The following is an 8,943-nucleotide window of genomic DNA, read 5'->3' on the forward strand; positions in this document are numbered from 1 at the left end:
ATTTTATGTTTATCCACTGAATGCATTAAAATAGCTCAATAGCTTTTATTGTTATTATTGATAATTGCTTTTCTCTTATCATCGTGTACCACTCACATATTTGTAGCATTACTATTTTATGTACAAAAGCGTTGAACATATTTACATAGAAAGGGGCTTTTAATTAAACAAATATTAAACTTTCCAGTTGAGCGAGGGAGCAATACGATCTACCTAAATTGAACAAATAAACGAAGCTCAAATGGTAATAACAAACATTATTTACACAACTGTATTATCGTTTACACAATTGCACTCAAAGCGGCTTATTTCACCAATCCTATTTTTTAAATTTCAATAAGAGTGCTAACCCGTGTTTCCATAAATTGGAAATAATAAAGTGGCGAAATAAACAATATTTTATTTTCATAAAATCTTTGCAATACTTATTGACTACACAAACAAACCATTGGAAACGTTACTAATATGGGTATCGAATAATTAAATTTAAGGTCACACATTAAAGGGACATTTTTAATGATTTTGGCATGTATTGAAGTTTGTCATTAAATGCTTCATATTGATAAATGCAAATATTGGATCTAAAAAGCTACAGGAAAAAACAACAAGAATAAAATTAAAAACAAGACAGTAACACTCAACTGGGCTCGATACACTGACCCCTAGAGAATAAGTCTATCGCTTAAATCTCTAGGCCATCTGTGCTCATACAAGTAGAGGTGTATTTCATACTATATATAAGCACTCATCGTTGTATCACACAATATAACGAAAACAACAGAGCTCTCCAAAGTATTCAATCGTTTCGCGTTGCAACGCTTCAAAATTTTCAGGTTTTTAAATTGTCAAAAGATAATATAATGGATATTTTAGAGCATTGTTAATGTTCTGTATTACTGTTTTCTTACAAATATCATAACGTCAACGAAAATTTGTGAAGCTGATGTTTTTCTATTTAATTTTGTAAATTAACCAAAACTTGAAAATGCCCCTTTAAATATAAATTTTATAAAACAGATAGTTGCAAACGGATATGGTGCTCGTTAACATTCAATCACAGTTCAAAAAAATTAACTTGCTCCTTTTCAATAAAGAATGATACAATTTAAAGACAGGACTTTAATTAAATACATTTTTATTTGACAAACAATATCAATAAAGAAAAATACTAATAATTTTCTTTCGCTTTTTTGAAACACATCGATCCATTTCATAACAAACTGCTCATATATGAATAATAAACAGTTATCAGTAGAGACATTTTTTATTCTAACCGCCATTCTTTTACTTCGGGCAAGTGATTCATTGCATACATACAGTTCAGAAAAATACATACAACGCAAAAATAATATTAACATAAAATTTATATAAATAAAGCTGGTGTCACGCGGTGAATCGGCAATTCATCCAGGGATTACACCGGTGAAACGACATGCCGAACCTCACACTTAATCACAAATCACCTGTGTATATATGCATAAATCTGATAGCGTGGCAGTTTCCTTTAAAATATCTATTTATTCAATTAAATTGCAATGTTATCAAAACAGCAACAATATCACAATTTTCTTAGGCATGATAGATGAGGAAAATACTCACAATAGCTCAATCCCACCATGCCAGAAACCCCCGTCATGATATTATTCAATACTTGTTTTGTTAAGTATCTTAGGACGAAGTCATGTTTTGATGTATAGAAGCGCTATTCATATTCCAGGTAATTGAAAGCAGTGGTCTATGACAACATAATTTCCATATAATTTAAAGCAGAAGTTTATGGTAGCATAATTTTCATATACAGAAAACCAAAACATGCCACGCTAACATCCAAATGTAGGTCGGAAGTAAAAGAAATTTGTTCAACAAAGCGTGTCGTTTTTCGAAATCAGTATATGACGCATTTATCATGAAGGTCGAGTTTCGATTCAAATATTTTCGTGTTATGTTTCTTATGGAAAGCCAAAGGGGACCCCCGCTAAAATACATATACTTATATAGTAAATATCGGGATTGACATTTTTCGCGGAACTTTCACTTTCCGCGAAAAACCAATGCCAGCATGGCCATAAAACACTACATACAAATCGAAATCTAAAAAGCGCGGAACTTTCATATATTTTCCGTCGGAGCAATTATTTTTCAACCCTGTAGAAAAAGCGGGCTCAATTAATCGCGCGGAACGTTATTTATCTACTCTGTACAAATAGTAGTGTTTAAAATCGCGCGGAGATTGTAGAATGCTATTTTAAGAAGTCTATTAAAGAGAGAAAATCCAGTAAATACAAGATCCAAAAAGCGCGGAACACAAATATCGTCCGCGAAAATTAAGCATTGAATTACTGTACAAATCTCGGGTTGTTAGGTGTTAGAATCCCTAGTTACCCGAAAAATTTGATTGGATCCGATACTTAGAAATAACCAATCAGATACTTTGTAACAAATGCAACACAATCAGTGCGTTCAGTAAGTATAACGTTTCAAGATGGCGGAGCGAATTGCATGGTTATTGTTTCTACTCGATGGATTCGCAGATAATTCGGAAATAGATCAGATTGGGATCAATAACTGTATTGCATACGATCATTTACATGTATAACCAGGTTTGTATTTGTACTTTTTTAATATTGTGTAAAACTATCCGATAATATGCATAATGTTGACAATTGTTAATTAAATGAGCCGCGTTCTGAGAAAACTGGGCTTAATGCATGTGCGTAAAGTGTCATCGCAGATTAGCCTGTGCAGTCCGCACATGCTAATCAGGGATTACACTTTCCGCTTTTATGGTATTTTTAATTTCAAGGAAGTCCCTCCTTACCGAAAATGAAGTTTATGCGGAAAGTGTCGTCCCTGATTAGCCTGTGCGGACTGCACAGGCTTACGCTAATCTGGGATGACACTTTACGCACATGCACTAAGCCCAGTTTTCTCCGAATGCGACTGAAATAATAACTTAATGTAATGTAATGTACTTGTGTCTTGTATTCGTTATGTTGAACGTCAATATATTAATACATTTATTTTTGTTTTCAACCTTTTAATTAAAATAAGGTATTGTTTTTAATCCGTTTTTAGTTTCATATAGCTGACCTAGATTTAAACATTTCGTCATAAATTAATAAATAAAATTATTAATAAATTTATGTTTTAATATAATTTATATATAAATTTTGTAGGTGTGTGTTGCCAGTAATGGTTGAAGATATGCCAAACAAATTGTGCCTCTCTACAGACAGATTTCAGGTCTCAATTTCGACTTCAAAGGTCAACATATCACTGATATCAGGTTTGTCAGCTATTGGTTTGTATTATTCTTATCCACATTGCAGCAAGAATAACTGGATAACTTAACTTTTCAATAGCTATTACATGTAGATCTAATTTAAATTAATCATGTTTCTAAATCATCCACTAAATGCGGCTAATTCTCCACTTGTTGGAAGTTTTTTGTGATAAAAACTTGGAGTAGATTTATTTTACTCCCAAACTTCCTTTAAGAAAGCCCAACAGCTGTAGAGTGATGGAAAATCTACTTCTTTAAAGTATTTATAAGTAATAGACCCTTTTCACAATAAGCCAATATAGCAGGTAGTCAAATGATTGCAGAATTCCAGAATGAGGCTGAACGTGTAGAGATTTCTAATAGTGCATCGCAATATCGCTCTGCTTTTGATCATTCAGCTAGATCTACTTAATGATATTGCCAACACAAGTTGACTTCGTCAGAAATAGCCATTAATTACTTAATATATACTTTCCATTTTAAGTGCCAATATATGAAATACATTTTCTTGATTAAAGTACTTGTTTGTATTCTTGTTTGTATTCTTTTTTTTGCACAAACTCTGACACTCCAAGTATGGCTTTCAATTCTTAGTGTGTGTAAATTGACAGTCTTAAACTTATTGGATTATCTGACACTCTTTGTTTTCGCATTATTTGGGCGATTAATCAATTATTTTATTTATTGATAGATCTTGCGTTTAAATTCCCCTGTATTCAGCACAAACCCATAACCTCTTTATGATCAGATACTGTGCAGACAAATACTAAATAACAACGTGATGTCATAAACCACATTTTGTAGATATCTGGTCATTTAACACAATTAATGACACCTCCAAGTCCATGTGACCATGGCGTCTCATGGTTGTAGCATTGCGTAGCCGTTTCTTGGAATAATTTAACGCCAAATACTCAATTGTTGCTTTTACTGAACATAAAAGATATTGTCAACATTGAAAGTCATCTGTCCAAAAAGATTGTCAGAAACTAAATACTGTATACATATTAGCCAGTTTTATCATAATTATAAAGTGCTTTATACCTATATATTTTTAATATTTCAAAAATTTAATGCTAAACATTTGTGTCATTTTCTTCTATTTGATAGGACTTTGTCTGATGCTTGATTCAACTCTTACACGTTCTATAATTCATGAAATTGTACACATCCTACCTTTGAAAATTGTAGTCTTACAATACTTAGTATTGTATACTGCTAATTTATGACTTCGATTTGTGCAAAAATCGATGTTTAGTCTTCAGACCACATTTACTCTGATGCTTATGGGTAACTGGAAATTGTATGCCCCTGGAAGGGTGGCATATAGCAGTTGAACTGTCCGTCAGTCAGTCAGGATGTCAGTCTGTCCGTCTGTCTGGAAAAAAAATAACGTTGGCCATTACTTTTGCAACATTGAAGATAGCAACTTGATATTTGGCATGCATGTGTATCTCATGAAGCTGCACATTTTGAGTGGTGGAAGTTCAAGGTCAAGGTCGTCCTTCAAGGTCAAAGGTTAAAAAAATATATGTATAATTAAAAGCGGCGCAGTAGTGGGCATTGTGTTTCTGATGAACACATCTATTGTTATATATAAAGATTAAATATAATTCATTAATATACACTAATAGTACATAACTTATGTCCTTGAATCATTATTTAGGTGTTATAATTTTTATATTTGAATTACTTATCAATTTTTTTACTTAACACAGCATGACATGTGATGGTTGTCTGTATTCATATGTTTGACTTAATTGTAACTAGTGTCAAGTGCGCATTATAATCTTGATATTCAACGCAATTTGCATAGCAAAAGAAAATGCAGTTCCACGTTCAGCCTTGTTCTGCAATTCAACGCGTCAGGTGATATGATTGATATCTAAAAATAGTATCGGTGTTCATATTGTGAAACTGGTCTATTATTCGATACTGATTAATTTGATGAATCAAGTTAATTTTTGTTAAATATCTGTTAAATATTTATGCCCCCCTCCGAAGAAGAGCAGGTTTATTGTTTTGCACATGTCGGTCCGAATGTCCATATGTCTGTCCACCAGATGGTTTCCGGATGATAACCCAAGAACGATTTTGCCTAGGATCATGAAACTTCATAGGTACATTGATCATGACTCGAAGATGACCCCTATTGATTTTCAGGTCACTAGGTCAAGGTCACAGTGACCCTAAATAGTAAAATGGTTTCCCGATGATAACTCAAGAACGCTTATGCCTAGGATCATGAAACTTCATAGGTACATTGATCCTGACTCGCAGATGACCCCTATTGATTTTGAGGTCACTAAGTCGAAGGTCAAGGTCACGGTGACCCAAAATAGTAAAATGGTTTCCGGATGATAACTCAAGAACTTATGCCTAGGATCATGAAACTTCATAGGTACATAGATAATGACTCGCAGATGACCCCTATTGACTTTCAGGTCACTAGGTCAAAGGTCAAGGTCACAGTGCCAAAAAACGTATTCACACAATGGCTGCCACAACAATTGACAATCCATATGGGGGGCATGCATGTTTTACAAACAGCCCTTGTTTGAAATTTATTTTATGACATTAAAGTAATGTATAGGGAATTTAGTTACCTACACATTCTTTGAAAAGAAATTTGAATTGTAAATGTATACTTCATTTATTTTGTAGGAATTCTGTACAACTGTGGAACCATGTATGGTACGTGACCGCACAATGTTGGTTGGCAAAAGGATATTGGAATAAGCAAAGGTAAATTGTATGTGAAGGAGTCTTGACAATTGAAAATATAGTTAGTTTATTTGTAAGGCTCGCAGAAAGTGACCCTAGCCTTCATATATAAATAAAAAGCTGAAAGAGTATTTATGAAAAATCGTGTAATCAAGTTTGCAATATGTTACATTTTATTTATAAGCTCATCTTTTTTTTTTGAAAAAAAAAGAGATATTGTCATCATCTTGGCGTCGGCGTCTGCGTCGGTGTCGGCATCCAGTTAAGTTTTGTGTTTAGGTCCACTTTTCTCATAAAGTATCAAGTATAAAACTTATTTACTTACTACCATGAGGGGACTGGGCAGGCAAAGTTAGATAACTCTGGCGTGCATTTTGACAGAATTATGTGCCCTTCTTATACTTAGAAAATTTAAAATTTGGTTAAGTTTTGTGTATAGGTCCACTTTATTCCTACAGTATCAAAGCTATTGCTTTCATACTTGCAACACTTACTATCATAAAGGGACTGTGCAGACAAAGTTATGTAACTCTGACTGGCATTTTTAAAGTATTATGTGCCCTTTTTATTCTTAGAAAATTGAAAATTTTGTTAAGTTTTGTGTTTTGGTCCACTTTACTCCTAAAGTATCATAGATACATGTATTGCTTTCATACTGGGAACACTCGCAAATTATCATAAGGGGACAGTACAGGACAAGTTGAATAACTCTGGTTGTCATTTTGACAGAATTATGGTCCTTTTCTTACTTAGTAACTTTGAATATATGGTTAAATTTTGTGTTTTGATCTACTTTACTTCTCAAGTATCAAGGCTATTGCTTTCAAACTTCAAATACTGTCATGCTATCATAAGTTACTGTAGCTGGCAAGTTGAATTTTACCTTGACCTTTGAATGACCATGACTCAAGGTGAAATTATTAAATTTTGCTAAAATTTCCATAACTTCTTTACAAGCGTTACAAAGCAACTCTTATCTGACATACCACAATAGACTCCACCCAAACCATCCCCCACGCCCCCCCCCCAAAAAAAGAAAAAAGTACTTTTTTTTTCATTTTTAAAGATCATCTAATAAATGACCACACCCTCACACTATACCCCCTGCCCATTTTTTTTAAACATGGCTAAAAAACACAAATATTTATTTTTATCATTTTTTCATTTTTGGAAGATAGTGTAATAAATGACCACACCACCACACTATACACCCTTCTCCACCCCACCTCTCCCTCCTTTGTGATTGAAGTATTGAGATAGGTCCCTTCAACTTTGAAAAAAATAGATGAGAGGTCTGAACCTGCAGGGCGTGCTCTTGTTAACAATCAAATGAGACATAACTTAGAAGCTTCACTTCATTTACTTTGTCAGGCTGGCGTAGTGGATATGGTGTTCACCTAGTGATGGGAACATTTTGGGTTCAACCCTGTTTATTAGCGGTCTCTTTATCTTCATATATACAAAGTACTGATTACTCCCAGAAAACGGACTCTAGAATGTCTTAATAAAGCTTTCAATGCAATCAAGCATAATTAATATGGCTAAACTCTAGCATGAATTTTACTTTTGTATTTCAGGGACTCAACATTACACAGTCATTTCAACATGTAGTCTTGTCAGCAATGATGGAGCAGTACTTCAGATTTCCAGAATCTCGTCATGAGCTGAAGATCATTGCCTATGAATTTCATGAATGATGTAGAATGATTGGACTGTTGATGGAACCCACAGTGCATGTCCTGCTTCAACATCTGAGCATAGGTCCTTGTTTATCAGCAGTTTAGTTCTTCAAGCAGTCTGTGACAGTAACTTGAAATGTTTGGACATATGACCTGGATGGCCAAGTTCTGTGCATGAAGCCCATTTAAATAGGAACGGCCCAGTGGCGCATTAAATGGACATTTTTCGAATGTTCTCGAGGATTCAGCTTACCGCCTGACAAGAAATCTTGCTTTTTGTTCAGTATTGAGGCCATGGACATTTGTATCATTTGCAAAAGATACTGCGATATTTGTGCCTTTGTTCATGCTTTATAGTTGATTAACAATTGGAAGCCATAACCTGTTTTATAGGATGGTGTTAGTGAGACAATGAATTTTGTAAAGATTTAAAGACTGGAAAAGATAATTAAAAGTCAAAAGAGTTGTGCTATTGTTAAGCATGCTTTATTGATTTGTAATGTTAGAAAGATAGCATTATTAACAGAATAAAATGTCCATAATTTGAATATTCTACTGTTTTCAGCAACATTTAATTTAATATAGTACAAAATGCTGCATCATGTTATATCATGATCTGTTTTGTGAACAATGACCTTTCAATGTACCGGTATATTTAATAATTTGTCAATGGGTGTTACACGCATAAGCCCTACCATTAGCCCAAAAAGGAATTGCTTAGGAGTTTTGCCACCTTCTAGAGAAAAATACTTCTCAGAAACAATTGCATTTTGGAATGTCTATGGCTAGTAAAATTTGGATTCCTTTTGGATACCCAAGGTTACCAATTTATGTTTAATAAATTTGCAATAAAAAGCTTTGACAGAACATAATGTCACAGAGTCGAACACGTGTATGGAATAAAGTGGAAGTTGATTAAATGAGTAATACACATTATATGCTTCTTTGATTAAAAGTTTGTGTTTTCACTAAAACTGCAAACATAGTAAGCTTTAAAGTATTGCAACTAAATAAAAGATTTAGATTTAAATTGTATTATTTGAATGCACTGTCTAATACATATGAGCCTCGCTCTGTGAAAAAGGGGTTTAATGCATGTGCACTCCAGATTAGCCTGGGCAGACCGCACAGGCTAATCAGGGAGGATACTAAACGCACATGCATTAAACCCCTATTTCACAGAGCAAGGCTCATATATGTTCAATAAACCAAAGATAATCAAAAACAAAATGAGACATTTAACCCTGTACCACTCAA

General features: G+C 33.8%; 1 long non-coding RNA gene across 1 annotated transcript; it reads left to right on the top strand.

Moving 5' to 3' along the window:
• The first annotated feature begins 2,290 nt into the window (after positions 1-2,290).
• LOC127852196 (uncharacterized) lies at positions 2,291-8,234 on the top strand. The gene is made up of 4 exons (XR_008036120.1): positions 2,291-2,600; positions 3,177-3,286; positions 5,948-6,028; positions 7,585-8,234. It is a non-coding gene; the product is annotated as an uncharacterized LOC127852196 (long non-coding RNA).
• Positions 8,235-8,943: the final 709 nt, after the last annotated feature.

Source organism: Dreissena polymorpha, chromosome 12 (genome assembly GCF_020536995.1).
Source record: "Dreissena polymorpha isolate Duluth1 chromosome 12, UMN_Dpol_1.0, whole genome shotgun sequence".
NCBI classification, from domain to species: Eukaryota; Metazoa; Mollusca; class Bivalvia; order Myida; family Dreissenidae; genus Dreissena; species Dreissena polymorpha.